Source organism: Carettochelys insculpta, chromosome 6 (assembly GCF_033958435.1).
Source record: "Carettochelys insculpta isolate YL-2023 chromosome 6, ASM3395843v1, whole genome shotgun sequence".
NCBI classification, from domain to species: domain Eukaryota; kingdom Metazoa; phylum Chordata; order Testudines; family Carettochelyidae; genus Carettochelys; species Carettochelys insculpta.
In genome coordinates this window covers 11,467,325-11,485,871 of record NC_134142.1, presented here as the reverse complement: position 1 = coordinate 11,485,871, position 18,547 = coordinate 11,467,325, and the positions used below count along the sequence as shown (strand labels likewise).

The window sequence follows — 18,547 nt, the reverse complement described above, 5'->3', positions numbered from 1 at the left end:
AGCCATCTTTTTTAAATTCATTAAAAAAACTCAGTAATTCAAGAGCTGAAATGCATGTGAACGCAAGGCAGTCTTTAATAAATAACATCAAGCCAGACGTTTTGTAACCCCTGCTTTAAGAACAGCAAACACAATGATTTGTAATGTGATACATGTTTACTGCAGGACGCTCGCAGACTTTTTGCATATTCTCTCAAGGTTGCTTCTCTTTTTTTTCCAGCAAATTTCTCTTTGCAAATGAGACATAAAGGAGCTCAGACAAACTTGATATAAATGTGAAGGATTGGATCCATTCAATTTCAAATGCTCTGTTTTCATCTTTGTTTCTCCTCTTTTTTGAAGCCATTCCAACTCCACTTTAATTATGCCAATTTTATTTCATGTTTAATTTCAGTTTGTTTTCTTAAAATGCGTGTTGCCCTTCACAGCAGGAATGCCGCAAGCTTCCTTTTCCTTTTCAAAATCAAGACTTTATTAGCAACACAATCAAAACACAGATACAGTATCATATCCCACAATGCACTGCACATATTAAAGGGGGAGTTATCCAGTGTTTTGAGATTGTATACTGTTTGCTGTTTACATGAGTTGTTCATTTTGACGCTTTTAGACATTCACCATTTATCGAAAATAATCAATTTTTTTTTTTTAAACTTTGCAATTATAGCATTGGGAGCCACAAAGAAGTCCTAACAGAGCCACATGTGGCTTCAGAGCTACACGTTGCAGACCTCTGTTCCAGGAGAACAGGTGACTTTGTTTCCCACATTTGACTTTCTTCCATGTTATTGATAATGTAATGTAATGATAACGGTAATATACAGAAGCCTGTGGGGGAACACTTCGATCTCCCTGGACACTCAGTGGCAGATTTATGGGTGACGGTTCTGAAACATAAAAATTTTCAAAAACCAAATGGAGAGAGAAATCTCTGAGCTGCAATTTATTTGCAAATTTGACTCCACTAACCACGGACTAAACAGAGACTGGGAGTGGCTCGCAGCTTACAAAGGCAGTTCCTCTGCTCTGGGTGTTAATATCTCCCCATTAGACGCTGACAATGGCTCACATCCCCCATCTGATCTGACTTGTTTTCTCCTCTTTTGAAAAGTACTGTTGATACTGGGCCATTTCCACCTTGCTGAATAGACCTTATCAGCTCTGGCCCTCCCTCTTACCGGGACCCCACTCTCTAAATACCCCTCTGACACCATCCCCCCACTCATGCATCTGATGAAGCAGGTCTTCACCCACAAAAGCTTATGCTCCAAAATATCTGTTCGTCTATAAGGTGCCACAAGACTTCTTGTTGTTCTCATGTTATTGATGTTTCTTACCTGCCTCCCATCCCGGCAATATCTGAGCACTTCACAGTCTTTACGACCTCTCTCTTCACAGCTCTCCTTTGAGCAGGTAGGGCAGGACTCGTACAGGGAGGTGAACCACTCAATGGCTAAGCAATGTTGCCAAGGCCTCACAGGAGGTCTCTGAAGGAAAAGGGGATGATGTGAGCTGCACTCAAGACATACCCTAGAGCCTTAACCACTGGGCCATCCTTCCACCTCATACAAACACTTCTATTGTCTACTAATAATGTATCTTTTCTCATGCAGCCAATTCCCAATGTCTCTCTTTCATGGAAAAGAATCACCGGGAGGTCGGCAGCTATTCAAGTTACTCAGAAGACAACAATGGTTAATTACCAAACTCCATTTGATTGTTGACTTTATTTCTCTGGTTGCTATTTTAGGAATACTTTTTGGAATTCAAACATACTTTCCTTCCTGATTACATGTGCAGGTCTGCCTGATATCACTCTTGCATTGCAATCAATATTCCTTTATTCTTTATAATTTGAAGGCCCATTTGTGCAAACACTAGTAAAAAAAGAGTCTATCTGCAGCTTTTCATTCTGTGTGCACACACAAAGCGCAACCATAACCAACATCCAGTGGATTGTTTGCAAAATCATTTTTGTTCTAAAATGTAATCAACTATATTGGATGTAACATGTGGAGGTTAAAAATATAAAAATAGGGGTTGGGGACTCCAATCTCCATAAAAAACTATTTTATGGCATTTATAAATATTAATATGGAATACAAGTCAAGAACAATACATAACAATAATGAGAATCACTAAATCCCATCATATTTGACACTGTCATATCACCAGCTTAAGGATTAGAAGGTGAATTTGGAGTTATAAAAATATTGCTTCCCAATAATAACAATAAATCAGAATTAAAAAAAAACAAAACAAAAAAAAAACAAAAAGCCAGCTCCTTGTTGCATTAGCTATTCCTGATGGTTTAATTCCTATTCTAGAGTTTACAGAATCATTGCTGTGAATGCATATTTTTGGATGGCATGGTTAAAGAGCTAGCCTGAGAAAGAGGAGGAAGGTTTTCTTATCTGCTTTCATTCGGGTGGAAGCCTTGTTTAGCCTGGGTTTTGTTTTCTGCTAACCCCTGATGTTGACAGTCAAAGGCCCACCAAGTGCGGCCTGCGTTTCAGCAGGGCTTTTTTAGATATACACACATGCAAGCTTCGTTTTAAATGATTAAGTTACCCTAGGTGTCAGTTTTCGTTGCTATTTCTAAATACATCTGGTTGCGGGGGGAGCTGCAGTTTCATTGAAAATCCAAGCTATTGAGATCTAATCACTACTTAAGCTCTGGCTTTATTCAAATCTGGATCGCCAATAGGGCTTGAGATGTAAATGAAGTGCAAAGAGAAATAAAGCAAGGAAAAAAAAAGATCTAGGATAGCCCCTTCCTTCATCCATTTGATTCCCAAGTCCTTATCAGTCAATTAATGCATACTAAAACTTCAGTGGCAGCATCAGTTTAATAGACCTAATAGCTACAGCAAGCCTCAAGCATTAGTCAAACAAAACACGCTTTCAGCAGCCTTAATATGAGACTGAAAAAGGTCAAAACAGACAGGCTTTACAGAATAAATCCCGAAGATCCATTCTAATTTCCACTCAAGGATCTCTTAAGCATTTCTTGGATGTTCTCTATGATACTCTGATCCACGCATAGTTTCATTAAAACTTTGGGGCTTGGTATATTTAAACTTGATAGCTTCACTAAACTAGTTCTCAACATGCTAGCTAAGCTGCTATGCATAAAACTACTTTACTGTCATGGTGTCTTCTAATATCACCTAAGTTCAGGCAGTGTCAGTTTTGAAAATGAACCTTCTCTTCATGTGCTAGATCTCAACTTGGGAATTTTTGCTCTTGTAGATGAAGGCTGGCTAAAGTTATAAAGGAAAAGTTGTCTGTTTCCACCCCAGACCCCCTCCCCCAGTCCTGAAATCTAACACTAAAATTATCCGCTGTACCTTATTTGTTCAGGAAGCAAGTTACACAGAACTTTTATCCACGGCGGCTTCCAATTTCAGGATAAATAATAGATGCCAAAAACAGCCTAGAAAAAAAATTAAAGGGTGGGTTGAAATTCAGTTTAATGACAAGAGGATGAACTATCTGAAGTCCAAAGAAAAAAGGTATGCCCTCGTCTCCCTCAAATCAGGGCAAGTTAATAAATCTGGTTTCTCTGCCATGGATTAAAACATTTTTCCCCTTTGCTTGTCTGAAAACAGCATGCAACTTGGGGGTAAGGTGAGAATTTTCTTACTTTCTTCTGGTACTCACACTAGGTTTCATTTCTTTAGAAGCATTTGTGGCCATTTGGCATTACAGCACCTAAGAGAATTAGAGCCAAAGGATTTCCAAACAAGCAGAGCTCAGTTTTCAAGGGAAAAAAATAAACAAAGGATTGACCCAAAAAACCTAAGGCTGCTCCCATTGGAGTTAATAGTAAAACTGCCATTGGCTTCAATGTGGGATGCTGATTTCAACAGGAGCAGAGTTCAGGCTTTGGAAAAAAATGCCATCCCAAGGCAGTGATGTAGCCTGTCTGCTGTTCCAGTCAGGTAGGTAGATGACCACCACAGGCTCAGCAGCGTTCCAGATATCTGAGGTCATACTTTGGGCTTTTTTAAAAAGGGACATCCAGGAAAGTGAATCCAAATTAACTAAAGGTGTAAACTTGAAGTGGGATAGTTGAACCACATTAAATCCCTGTATGGACACGAACACCAGCATTCAGAATTAACGTGGCCTTAATTCACCTTAGTTTAGTTCACTTGGAAATACACATCTCATAGAACTAGGAGAGACCTCAGGAGGTCATTGAGTCCAGCCCCCTGCTCTCTTGGCAGGACCGATCACCATCCCATTTTTTTTTCCAAAATCTATTTGCCCCAGATCCCTAAATGGCCCCCCTCAAGGATTGAACTCACAACCCTGGGTTTAGTAGCTCAATGCTCAAACCACACTTGGAAGTGAATTAAGACAAACTGAAGAAAGGCCACTTTAATTCTGAATGTGGGTATTCACAAGGGTTATATGCAGTTTAACTCGTCCATTTCAGATTCACGCCTTTAGTTAATTAGCATTAATTTTCCTGGACGTGCCATGTAGACAAGCCCTCACATCCCAATAGTTGCACTAGCAAAGGCCTGCTTATTGGTAGTTATTTCAGATATAAGTGTGGTATTCTAACTGTCAGAGTTATATTGGTAAAACTCTCTGGTGTGGACACAGTTACAGTGGTATAAAGGTGCCTTATACCAGTATAGTTACTCCCGGTTCTCTACAGTAGACCCCTGACTTGCACAGAAATTATGTTCCTGTGGAACCAGGTGTAGTTTGAATTTCATGCAAGTTAAGGTGGTGGCAAGGTGGCCTGTTCCACCCCCATGGAGCCAGTGGGGCTGACGAACCCATGGGTTAAGAGGAATGGGAGCTGCGCCCCTTCAACTCCATCTGCAGGGAGTTGCCATGACCAGGGGAATCCCTGGCAGCAAAGTGGCTGTGAGCCAGCTGGGCGGTGCAGGTCCGCTCCGGCGCCAGGTCCAGCATCGGTCTACCCCAGCTGGGGAAACTGCGCCACTGTGCTGGTTCGCCCCCAGCTCTCCTAGCTGGGGAAAGCCGGGTGCACCAGCTCCAGCTCCCAGGGAACTGCTGAGAGCCAGCCAAGCACAGCCTGGTTGCTGCTGGGCATTCCCCCAGCCAGCAGTTCACTGGGACTGAAGCGGTATAGTTCCCTCTCCCCGTAATTCAGGTACTTCCTGGCCCAGGTGGCAGCTCCCTGGAGCTGGCGAAGCTCCACACTCTGCCAGCTCCCTTCCCCCTTAACACCTGGGGATTCCCCAGCCCCGGCTGCTTGCTGTGGATGGAGCTGCCACTGGTCTCTGCCTCAACTCAGATTAAAATGAGAAACGTGCAAGTCGAATTGGCTTACCTCAGGGGTGTGCTGTATATATGTGCCATTAGTGATCCCTCAGCTTGAGGATGTCTGTCTTCTATAGAATGGCAGCTGGTTATCTCTGGTGGATCGCCAGGTGGCTAATGGGATCGATCCAATCCAGGATCCACAACCTGTGTCACAATTGACAGACAACTCCCAGTGAAAGGTGTCACTGTATCCCGGAGTCATGCTGTGGCACGTTCTTTCCCAGTTCTCTGTTTCCTACCGTCTCTGTTGGATCTCGAAATACTGGATTCTTGCTACAAGGTCTCTTCATTTTGGTCAGTCGAGGGCTTGGGTCTCCCGTTAGTTTCTGTCCCTATTAAACTTCTCCTTGGCTTTCAGGGGTGGCTTTGAAGTGCTTGATTTGCCTGCCTGTCAGCTGTTGGCCAGGGCTTGTTTGGGAGAAGAGGACCAGCTTTGGGAGTCAATTTTCTGCCATTCTAAGAATACGACCAGCCCCAGCTTTCTCCGAGGCCTACCACCAACTTGGCCTCATGCTCAACACCTAGCTGGACCAGCATAAAACACTGCGCAGAGGTGGGAGTGGCCCCCACCTTCAGACTTCACGGTGAGGGCCCACGGCGCTCTTCCCGGGGACGGAGCCAAATTTGCGCTGCTGCTCTTGGAGGAAGTATCGAGGTGGGACAGGAAGTATAAAAGGAGGATTCAGCAGCTCAGCGGAGCAGAAGCCAAAGGAGGAAACAGACATCTCCAGCCTGCTGCAGAACTCCGGAGCTGAACCTACACTGTATACAGCTGTGCTCTCGGTGACCTACGCTGGAGTGGAGTACTAAGGACTGACATCCACATCGTACCCCGAAGAGACAGCGGATCCTGGACAAGAGAGTCTCTTGCACAGGCTGTGGTAGGAAGTAGCCCCAGGAAGCCTGACATTGTCCAGTTTTGCTGCTGGCGCAGGGCTCAGCATGTTTCGGTGGGATCCCCACTGATCCAGTCGTGGAACCATTTGCTGTGGTTAGGCCGTGCACTGGGACTCAGTGGAGTAGGTTGGGCCTGGCTCCCCCTCCTTCCTGCTGCCAGCCCCACTCCAAAGGCGTGCACTGCTTGTAGCTCACCCCAGCCGTCAGCCTGTGGGTGCCAGACAATGAGCCACTTTGCCCAGGAAGCTTAGGCAAAAGTTTGCCCCCTGCCCAGCGCTCCATTTGCTGGCTGCTTTAGCCCAGGGTCTTAGGCTACTGACTACCTACGCTCGGCTTTGCCTGAGCGAGCTAGAGAGCCCCCACAAGGGGACAACAAGCCATAGACTGCTGGGTCCCACTTCTGGGACCACGCCCGACTGCTGCTGCCTGATGAAGTGAGGTGAAGAGGCCTCTCCCCCCCCCACCACAGGAGCGAAAGGGCCCATTGCAAGCACGTTTATACAGATACGGCCCTGGCAAGCCAGCAGGACTGGTAAAAGCCCAGTTTTGCCAATGTGTCTGGCTCAACAGCCGAGGCTTCTGCTGCCAGAGCTGCCTCAGGCTGTGTCCGCGGGGGCACAGCTGTGCTGCTGCAGCGAGAGCTGTCAGGGAGCTGCTCCGTGCGGAGAGGCGAGAGCTCTCTCCTGTCGCCACCATTAAACCACCCCCGATGAGCAGCGGGAACTCTGCCCGGGGGGAGAAGTCCCCCTGCCCACACAGGGCCGTGCACACCACCCTTTCAGCTGGCAAAACTTCTAGTGCTCGTGGGCAGACCCGGCTCGTCCATAGGACGAGGTAGGGCGACCGCCCACGCCCTGCGCGTTTGGAGTCTTGCAACGGCCCCTCCAGCTGACCTATGGATGCGGGAGGGAGGGCTACCTGGGCCCAGGTGCGGTGGAGGAGGCTGACAGCGGCAGCAGCAAGGGACTGCCTCCCCTCCAGCGCCCTCCCCAACTCACCGTGTGGGCAGCACCAGCAGCTGACGGCTCTGCTCCATTCACTGCACCCTCCCAGCCTGTGGAGCCCCTCCCGCTGGGGCAGTGGCCTCTGCTCCCAGCCGCCCACAGAGTGGCAGGGCTCAGCAGGCTGGGAGCGCGCACTGGGGTGGAGCAGGCTGCAGCTCACAGCCTACGGTGAGTGCGGGCGGGTGGGGGGACGAGGGTTTGAGGGGAGGGGACCTCCTGCTGTTGCCGCCACCCCCGTCCCCGGTAATCCCTGGCCCAGTTTACTGGGGAGCAGGAAAGGGGGCAGGGTGGGAACAGAGCGTGGGAGAGACAGGACCTGCAGTGTGGTGTGTGTGTGGGGGGGGGCCTGGAGCCCCATGCTTGGGGAACTGGCGGGGGGGGGGGTTGCCTCTGGCCTTGCCCTCTCTTCAGGATGGCCTTGCATTGTGGGGGTGAGTTTTCACACCCTTGAGCTTTGCCAGCATAGGCGGTAACGTAGACATGGCATCAGCCAGGGGTGCGAATAGTTGTGATCCAGCAGACGCCCTTAGCGGAGGCGCAGTAACAGCAGCAAAACGGTGCTTTCCTCACTGTCGATAACCTTGTTCAGGGGCTGGGGTGGGCAGACAGCTGTACGACGCCCTGCCGAGCTGCTCCCACATGAGAAGTGCTTTGCCGGGGTGGCAGGCTGCTATTACTACTTTCACAGGATAGCTAAAACAATACAACTTTCCAATGGAGACAACCCCTGAGTCCAAAACCAAACCAATGTTGTAATCACAAGACCAGCCCTCTGGCTACCCCAGCAGCAGCAACAATAGAAATAAAAGTGGAGAAGAGGATGCAATAAGTCAGCAGGGACATTAAGTGTGAAGGATTTTGGAGTGTGAGGAAATCTCAGGCCAGCTTGCTCCCTCTCGCAAGGCTAGCTTCTGATTATATTGATGAAGAAAGTGTAAACCAAACCCTTCTCTGCTAATTAATTTCCTTCCAAGCACTGCACAAATCTTTCACGGGTCGAAATGCAGCAGTTACCCTAACGGTGCTGACCAGCCCAGGTCCTTCATTACCACACCCCCGCCACAGAAACTGCTTGTTGTTTTCACTACTTCACACACCTAAGATGGGTTTGCAGAAAGTCCCATCAGCTAAACACCTGACAAAAGTGCTCTGATGTCAGGTATAAAGAATGCCACCTACAGCTTAATGTCTGGACAAAAAAAAAATCCGAGTACTTCAAACAAGGAACGTTTTTGTCCTCTTAATGCCCAGCATGCAATCGAGTGGAAATGTTACTTCCATCCGTAATCTACAAATGAAATTAAAGTTGCTGAAAGACACACAATAAACCAGGATCCTTTGTTTCTTGCAGAAGAGGAAAAATTGAAACCACTAAATATTTTAGCAGATTTACTAAATTTCCAATTAAATCGGGAATTATGGCAGAGCATTTCTTTCTCTTCCACACAGGCATGTCCATACCTATTTCCTATTTGAATAAAGTAGGTGAAATGCCCGAAGCAGCGGGAAGATTTATGAAGTGGATTCTACGATCTTGCGTAGAAGCATTGGGCCGGTCTTGTGGAACAGCAGCAGCATTTTGATGTGCCACACGGGGAATCCCTGGGCCCACGCAGGTGTAAGCAGACAGCAGCAACACAATTTAGTCTCTCTGGGAGGGTGGGGGGGCAGAGCCAGATATGCTAGGCAAGAGCACCCTCTGCCACCTGGCATGCACGACTGTCTGGGGTAACATGAGCCCCCTGCTCCACAGAGGAAAGGTTCCGGGAGCAACTTACAAAAGACAAACAAGACGAGGACCAGAATCAGGAACAAGATTCTATTTCAGCAATTTACACGTGGGAGCAGGAGAACAATGGCCAGCAATGTCCCCGTCTTTCTCATCTTCCCGAGTCGTCTGCCTTTCCAGCGAGAGCCCGTGCTGGCCCTCAGAGCTTCCTCCGTGTAAAATTCACGGCCATCTGCACTCCCTGTCTCAGAGGTCTCCCCTACGTGCTGCTGCCTTGATCCTCAGTGCATCCACTGACCCGAGGTGACTGCAATGCCTGTGCACCTTCAGAGCTGGTACAAAGTGCACGGGCTGCCAGCTCATAGTGCTGGATATTCCACAAAACAACAGGATGGGTTGTGGCCTCGATTCTGTTATCACCACTCAGTGCCACCCTTGCCAGATGCCAGTCTTCAGAAGGCAACCGTCAGCAGCGGTGCTGGCATCCAGGCCTGGGCAGTCTGGGTTTGAGCCTGTTCCCATTTGAAACCCAGCAGGAGATTTCACCCCAGCCTTCGCAGGAGATGCAGCAGCCCTTAACGTTTGGCTGGCTGCTAAAGACAAGAGTGGGATTTCCCCATCTCAGCAACACCACAATGAGGGCGGCTACATGCATCCCTTCGTCACTACAGCTTTTAGGGCTAAGTCACGGAAATAACTGGTCACCATGCAGCATGAGCAGACCCAGGGCACTGTGCACCATAGAAGAACTGCCGCACAAAATGCTCACATCGAAGACAACTGGCCAGATGCTGCACGGGCCGCAAGCTGGGGAGCGGGAAGGTGATGGCCAAGCGGAAAAGAGAGAAATGCACCCCTAAGCAAGAAGCAGCACTCTCTCTCAGACTGCTTATGCATTTCTCTACCCCTGCAAACACCTGGGAGATACAGGGCTTCTCCAACATGGTTACTGCATGCTAGCCTCAGGTGTCATGCCTCTAAGTCTCCACCATCTACTTTTTCGCCACCCACAAGCTGCGGGGGAAATTCGCCTCAGGTATCATGGACCAGCAGAAACACAACACACCATTCAAGTCTTACTAAACCCAGACTGAGATGTAAATTATTCGTAAGCCTCATAGAATCACAGAGCTGGAAGGGACCTCAAGAGGTCATCAAGTCCAGCCCCCTACCCCAAGCAGGATCAACCCCAAGTAAGTCATCCCACCCAGGACTATGTAAAGCCGGACTTAAAAACGTCTAGGGATGGAGAATCCACCACCTCTCTAGGTAACGCATTCCAGTGCTTCACCACCCTCCTGGTGAAGTAGTTTTTCCTAATATCCAACCTACTCTTCTCCTTCTGTAACCTCAGACCATTACCCCTTGTTCTGCCATCTGTCACCACTGAGAACAGTTTCTGTCCATTCCTTTTAGAGCTCCCCTTCAGGAAGTTGAAGGCTGCTAGTAAATCACCTCAAGTCTTCTCTTCTGCAAACTAAATAAGCCCAAATCCCTCAGCCTCTCCTCATAGGTCATGTGCTCCAGCCCCTTAATCATTTTTGCTGTCCTCCTCTGAAACTGCTTCAGTACATCCACATCCTTTTTATACTGAGGAGCCCAAAACTGGACACAATATTCCAGATGTGGCCTCACCAGTGCTGAATAGAGGAGACAACCACTTTTCTCGATCTGCTTGCAATGCTCCTCCTAGTGCACCTTAATACGCCGTTAGCCTTCTTGGCTACAAGGGAACACTTTACTCATATCCAGCCTTTCATCCACCATAACCCCAAGGTCCCTTTCCATTGTACTGCTGCTTAGCCAGTCGGTCCCCAGCCTATAACAGTGCTTGGAATTCTTCCGCCCCAAGTGCAAGACTCTACGCTTCTCCATGTTGAGTCAACAGAACTGACACCATGGGAAACAAACAGTCAAATGCAACCTCACGGGAAGGGATTAATAATGGAAATGTAGCGTTTTGCCCCTGCCTTACAGGTTCAAATGCAGCTGTGTTGAGCAGTGACTGAACATAGTTGCCAACACATGGGGAACTACCTGCAACGAGTTTGCGTTCAGAGTCCATTTCCCACCAAGCCAGGAAAACCATCACAGCCTTGCCCTACCGTCAGCAGAGTGATTAGAGAAACCAATTACTGTGCAGGCACAGAGACCTCTCAGCCCCTGGATATGGTCACATTCCAAGCAGCAGGTTATGGGGAAGTGTGGTGCAAGTTACACAACTGCCACCCATCTTGCACAAGCCATTCGTTTATATTGGGTTCATCCCAGTGATCTCTGGGTGCATTAGAGACTACACAACCAGTTACTGTTGATAACAGTGCATTCAGCTCCACCCACTCCCAGCTTCTATCTCCTCCACTCGGGTTTGAGGGGCTGAAAGCTCTTCGCAACAGAACCCCAATTAAGGAAAAGCCGGAGTGAATAAAAGCCTATGGTAAAACTTCAATACAAGCCAACATTTGAAGGGGAAAAATCCCACCTGAACTGCACCCTAAATTCCACCACCCTTCAGCTGTAAGAAAGTGTAACCCACACACCTGCTGGGTCTGGTTCACTGTCCTGTGTAGTGACACTTAGACAACTTAGAGGGAGAAAAAGATAAGTCTCCTCCACAGCCTTAGCTGAGCAGCAGCTGGCTTTTAGCTCAAGCAGCGGAGACTCCTGCCCTAAGCTCCAGAGGTCCCAGGTTCAGTTCTACTGTCAGCCTTATCAAAGGGAGGTGAGTCTGAAGGCCAGAGAAAGCCTCCAAAAATTCTGGATGATCCCCCCGCTAGAGGCTCCAAACTGGGAGGAGGCAGCAAGTGGTAAATTTACCCTCCTCAGCCAAGTGGTTGAGAAATTCTTGTGTACGGGAAAACTTCTCTGGTAATCTCGCCAACATCCCTGTGTCTCAGATCTCCCATTTCTGTAGCAGACTGGTGGGGAAGATGTAGCATTGGACCTGGGCTCCTTGTGGACAATATATTTATTTCTTGGGTTGCAGGACTTTTCGTGGTGATGAACAAAGTTCAGGCCTCCTTGTTCATACTATTAGGACTTTCTGTGTCATATGACATAGGTTATGTCTAAACTACAGCATAAAGGCACTTAACTTGATTTTACAATGGGACTGTTTTCATTTCAAATACCATTAGGTTGATTTTAAGGGGCCTTAACATCGACTTTCTTCCCCTGCCCCTCCAACATGGGGTAACATCAAGTTTGAATTAACAAGGTCGCATTAATGTTAGTGTGGAAACAGTATTACTTTAAATCAATTTTAATCTACCTCCAGAGGTATCCCATACGTGTCTCACTGTTTTCCCCTCCGCTGCTCGCCAGACGTGCAAGTAGGAGGAAACAGGAAGCTCGGCCTTTTGAATTCATTTTCTTTCAGGCCAGTGTGGCGATCACCTCTAGCCATGATTTCTTACAGTCGCAAAAGAGCCCCAGCTTGGAGCCATCAGGAGATCCAGGGTCTCATTTCTGTGTGGGTGGATGCATCTGTGATGAGTAAATGCCAGGGAAACTCAGCAGTGCCGGGTAAAAATCAAACTGCCTCTACCACTACCCCATGGCTGCCAGGCTGTGAGGACCATGTCTGCAGACAGCAGCATACCCTGTCCTGCTGGGGTTTCAGTGCTTGAGAGGGCTTCTCCCCTGCACAGGATTTAGCAGGAGAGGCCAAGAAACTTGTTCTCTGCACTTCATGTTGTTATGGAGCTGCACCTCCACCCAGGCACCAGGCGGCTGGCAGGCTAGCCTCCTCCCCCCCACCGTGTGGCTAGTCCCTCCCCACACACACCCCGCATGTGGCTGCCAGGCAGTGCAGACCACGCTTCCAGACAGTGGCATGTCCTGCCCCGTGCAGGGTTTCAGTGCTGGAGAAGGCAACATAATCATGAAGAGTTTGCAACTCATCTTACAAACTTCAACATCTGGAATTGACAATGGCCACCCACAAACATTTTACAGGGCTATCCTCTCCCCCAACACACCATGTGCCCGGGGGCTAGCTCCTTGCCACCACACCACATGACAACTGGGCACTGCGGACCACGCCTGCACAGAGTGGCATGTCCTGCCCTGTGCAGGGTTACAGTGCTACAGAGAGCGTTTGCCCTGCACAGGATTCAGCAGGAAAGCCAAAGGAAAGTGGGTGGCCGACTCTTCCTCCCTTTTGCGGACCCATACATCCTCCTCCTGGGTGTTAATTACTCCACACCCTTTATGGAGTGGTGCAGAGAATCAGCTGTGTAATTGAAAAAGTGCACTTCCCACAGGAAAGCAACGAAATCATAAAGAGCTTGCGGGGTGAAGGCTTCTTCCCTAAGAGAAACGTGTTTTCTCAGCTTCACATTTCACATGGGCCAGCCACCCACCCCACCTTTCGCCATGTGTCTGGCAGGCTAGCCCTCCTCTGGCACCATTAGGCTAGCTCTCACACCACCACACCAAGAGGCGGCTGGGCAGCGTGGACCATGCTGCCTCTTTCCATAAAGATGATTTTCCATAAAAAAGAAAGCTGCCTCTTCCCGTAGTGCAGATGGCTCAATTTCTCTCATCAAGGAAAGAGACTTCTGAAAAATGGCTATTTGTTTGCAATGGGAGGGGAATGAGGGCAAAGCAGCCTGGGAAGATGACATCACACACTCACAACCACTTGCGGGGCATTTTTCCCCCATAACTCACGGGCAAAAAAACCCCAGAATTCAATGGGGCTGAAGGAACTGTGGGATAGGTGCCCACAATGCACTGCTGCAGCAGTCAAACTTTGGCGATTTAAGTCGACTTTCTGAGCAGGTGCAGACACTCGGCTTCGACTTTGTAGACTCTAGTGTTCCAAAGTCGACTTTAATAAATTCCACTTTAATTTCGTAGTGTAGATGTAGCCCTATTTGATTATGAAGCACTTATGCTTTATTCATGCATGGGACCTAGCAGGGATGAATGGACTGGGTCTACAGCCATACCATTCTTTCTTTTTAGGCAGGACTGGCAGAGGTGCATTGAGCAATTGCTGCCAACCCCCTAAGACACTCACTTGCAGTGCTCCATCCTGCCACACTGTCTGTTCGATGTGTACGTCAAGCCGCAGTAGGAGGCTGAGAGTTACTTGGGGTTGAAGTTGCCAAGTAGGCTCGGATAGCACGGTGATGAGTTTGGTGTCGATAGCTAAATATCCTGATATCAATGCTGACAAGTTGCACCTCCGCCTGGATTCTAGGGTCATCTGGCCCAGTACTGGGAAGAAGTCATAGTTCTGAATGAAAGCCAGATGGCATACATTGCGTAAGAGCAAGATGGGTCAGGAAAATTTTGGAGAAACCTGGACTGGGGGGTTATGCCTGCCCTTGAGCTTGTCCTTATGAAGGGATGCATCAACAATGCTTCTTTCCACTGAGTTCAAGCATTCCCCAGAAAGCAAAGGAAGACATCATGTAGGAGCTGAGGGATGCTTATCCACAGCCTGCCTCTGGAAACTCCTGATGTGTTAAATGAAGCTCAGCCAAACCAAAGGAGAATGATGGCACCTCTTCCTTCTCCAACGCTCCACATAGCACGTTAGCCAGACAGCCGAGAGTGATCCTATTTGGGATGTAGGCAAAAGGTTTTCAAAGCAAGATTGGCTGGGTTCTGTTCCCATATGGAGACACCAGCAAAGCCCTGCAGGCTCACCACTGCCCTGCAGCTCCTACACACTCTAGGGGAGGAAAAGAATACCCCCAGCTTCCACAAATCCAGAGTATGCAGCCAATCAGAGCCAGAACTAGTCACTGGCACGTGTCCTGTAGCCTTTACTTTTGTTTAAGTGTCACCAACTCTCTACCTTTCACAGTGACCTCCAAGCACTACCAAAGAAGAAGGTTCTGAACAGAAGATAACCGCAGTGTTCCAGCAGGCAGCCTATCCAATTTCACACACTGAAGCCGACCCTCAGCATGCACCCACCTCTGAGACAGAAACAACTCAGTCTATCCCAATGTATTCATGAAACCCATTCCACCCCCAAGTCAACACACAACAATCACCCGTTCCATGGACCCTTGAGTCAGCCAGCACAAAGGGTTTCCAACTCCAAGTAGGATTCCTACTCTCTAGCAGAGAGGTCAGTAAAAACCATCACTACTCCTAAATTAATTTTATCTCGTGATTCTCGTATCCACATAAGTTCCCTCTCAAACTTCATCAGTTGTCAGGTGGGGGCTCTTCTCCTGAGCCCCTACCCTAGACTCAATCCAGTATCTGTGATCTAGGATGGCACCAGTACAGACAGTTCCACTGGCCTTGGTGACATGTGTACAAAGCATTGTTCTGGTGCATGGGCAGGTTCTGGAGCTAAAACACAGGAAACGAGTGCTCAATGCCAGCTATACACCACCTCCCATCAGCATTGGCTAAAACAACAGTAAACCACACCAACCCATCAGTTTTAGACCTGTGTTTCTCCTGGATGCAATAAAACCTACTTACAAGATGGGCTCCAACTACTCTTTATATAACTACAACAAGAACTCCTGTGGCATCTAATAGACCAACAGATATTTTGAGGCATAAGCTTTCATGAGCAAAGACCCGCTTCATCAGATGCGCCTCTTCTTTCTCCGACACTCCACGTAGTACATCAGCCAGACAGCCAAGAGCGATCCTATTTGGGATGTAGGCAAAAGGTCTTCAAAGCAAGATCGTCTGGGTTCTGTTCCCATGTGGAGACACCAGCAAGGCCCTGCAGGCTCACCACTGCCCTGCTGCTCCTACACACTGTAGGGGAGGAAAAGAACAACCTGAACTTCCACAAATCCCAGTGTATGCAGCCAACTGGGGTCAGAGCTAGCCACTGACAGGTAGAGGACTGATGACATCTGATGAAGCGGGTCTTTGCCCATGAAAGCTTATGCTCCAAAATATCTGTTAGTCTATAAGGTGCCACAGGACTTCTCACTGTTTTTGAAGATACAGACTAACTCAGCTACCTCTCATCTTTATATAACTCTTTCTCTTAATCAGCTCGGCATTTGCCGCTATAACCTGCTTTCGTGGTTTTCTGGGGTGGCAGAGGGAGGTTGTTTTTAAAACACAGATTTACAATCTCTCAGATTCTCCTGCTTTAAACCACGCTGAAGAGATCACTTTAAAAGTCTTATTCACCTCAGACTTTGGAAAATGACAATCCACCCACCAGAAATACCTATCCCATCACCTCACAAAATGGCAAAGCATTGATCAAAACAATACAACTGAGAGATTAAAACAGATTTTTTTTTTGGTGGCTATGCCAGTTAACTGCTAAGCTTATTTACATGGAATGTTCATTTGTTCCAAAAATTCGCTCATTTACATACCGAGGAACCGGTAAGGAGTATGTATTTTTCTGAGTCTTTTTGAAACAATTGCTAAGGCGAACTTTATCTTTAGGAAAATCCCTGCAAGTTTTGCACTTACAAAAGGGACTTCGCTTATACAAATTTGGCTGGTTAGAGGTCACTGTTTTCATATATTTTCCCCCTTTTCATCACTTCTACAATTGAGAGTTATGCGCAACTGAAGTCATTGTTAATATTTTTCAGAATAAGGATCTCCAAATTACATGTTACTATATTATTATAGAGTACATGTTTACCATATACTGCATTAGGCAATTAATGTACTGAAAACATACAAGATACCAAGTTTAGTTATTCAGAAATCTACACTCTCCTTAGTTAATATTGTTTACCTTATGCCTTAAATGTAGTTCTTTCAGTAGGGACACCAAATATTTAAATATCCCCAAAATATTTTCTTTCCATGTTCATTGCAGTTTTAATGTAATATTCCTACAAACGTGATTTTTAAACCATAAAATTATTTTGTCCTTAAATCATTTTCTCATTTCTTTTCTAGTTTAAATATAATTCATAAGCCATTATTTAGAAGATAATCTTTGATTTTTGAATGGCAAATGTTTACTTTTCCCCCCAATATTTGTTGAACATTTTATTATTTTGTATATACACACAACATACATAATGATATAATATATATAGCTCCCTTTTTCCTAAATAAAATATAAACACATTCATATTTCTGCATCTTCCCTCTGTCCTAATATTTTAATATTTATTGAATTTTTCATTTACACTTTCCAAAAAGTTCTTTAAAAAAAAAGATGGTAGGAGCTTTCTCCAACTTAGGCTTGGCAAGTTTGAATTTATATTTAAAAAATAGCCAACAGAAACGGCAACAATTCACTGCACTTTAACAATTAAATCCGACAATTTAACGTGGTGGATTTGTAAACATAAAGCTTGAAACAAATGAAAGTCTCCTATGCATTGATAGATCAAAACGAAGTTATAAATCTAAACCCTGCATTCTGAATCACATTCCAAAATGTAAATAAGCACCCAAGCATGCAGCTACATATTTTTACAGAAGCAATTACAAACAAGCCTTATCGGTCTCTACGAAGTCAGAAACACACACAACACTTATCTGTTGTGCCCTCTACTGGACACAGTACACAAGGCACGTAATATTATTTCTTATTAATTTTTGGCATCACCACTCTGCATCTGCTTTTCTGAATGCAAAGCGTGAAATCTATAGTAGCAGGTTTAATATTTGATCCAGCCAAAAATATTTTTTGCTACAAGGGCTTACCTTTGGTAGGGTTTTCCCCCCATCCTGTTTTTGTTTCTTTGCCATGCGGTGCTGTTCCCCATCCAAACCAAAAGCTCTGCCACCATACTCAGTACGTGGCAGGAATAATTTCATGCTGTGCAAAATTTATGTAATTTCACATCCTGTAAGAATAATCACTTAACATAATGCCAATATAAATCTGTTTCTAGCCACAAATGCTAATGAAACTGCAAAATCCAGAACCATCTTTGGAAAGAATTATGGTATTTAAGGGTCACCCACTCAACAGCCCATAACTGCAGGAAAAATTAAAATGAATTAATCAAGGGAACTGTAATTTTTTTTAAAAGCTGAAAATTTCAAGGTTACAGTAAGAGCCCCAGAATTCTGGTGTTTCTAAAAAGCAAGTTTCGTCTCCATACCTTATCAAAAACAAATACTCTGATGGGGAAACACTTATGCAGATATTTAACTTTACTCATGTAAGTAGTTCCTTGAAGCTAATAGCACTTACTTGTTTGAGTAATGTGAATGGCGTGCATCCGTGTTTCTAGGATGGGAGCATTACAGTAGCTCACGCCCTAGCATGCGGCAGAGGATGAGAACGGGAGGACCAAAAAACGGTTAAGAGTAGCAGAATCCTACAACAGAAAGGGTCATTACTATGGTGACAACATCAGGCCTAACAGAATGGAAGAGAGAACCACGTACACTGTAAACAGTATTTAGATAGTAAACAGGAGTAGTATGAGGCAGTTTGTTTTCTATGCTAGTAGAAGAAATATCTATACTGGTAACGTTAGGTAATGAATCATCTAGTAGTTTGGAAAAATCGTAGGTGCTTGCCCATTATTAGTACACAGACAGCATACATTAGGAGTGAAGTAAAGAAGAATCTCAATTAAAATACACTTTTTGATGGCTATTACTTGCCCTGATGTAATAATCTCGCTAGACACTGGATACTACTTTAGTTTTTAGCTTTTCAAGTAAAATATTC

The 18,547-nt window shown here is 46.3% G+C and overlaps 1 long non-coding RNA gene across 2 annotated transcripts; it reads right to left on the bottom strand.

Moving 5' to 3' along the window:
* Positions 1-57: 57 nt before the first annotated feature.
* On the bottom strand, positions 58-18,179 carry LOC142015233 (uncharacterized). Of its 2 annotated transcripts, XR_012646106.1 has the most exons (4): positions 18,062-18,179; positions 3,351-3,436; positions 1,338-1,487; positions 58-887 (listed from the first exon to the last, which is right to left on the bottom strand). It is a non-coding gene; the product is annotated as an uncharacterized LOC142015233 (long non-coding RNA). The 2 variants fall into 2 exon arrangements; XR_012646105.1 differs by lacking the exon at positions 18,062-18,179 and having other exon boundaries at positions 3,351-3,635.
* Between the last annotated feature and the right edge of the window lie 368 nt (positions 18,180-18,547).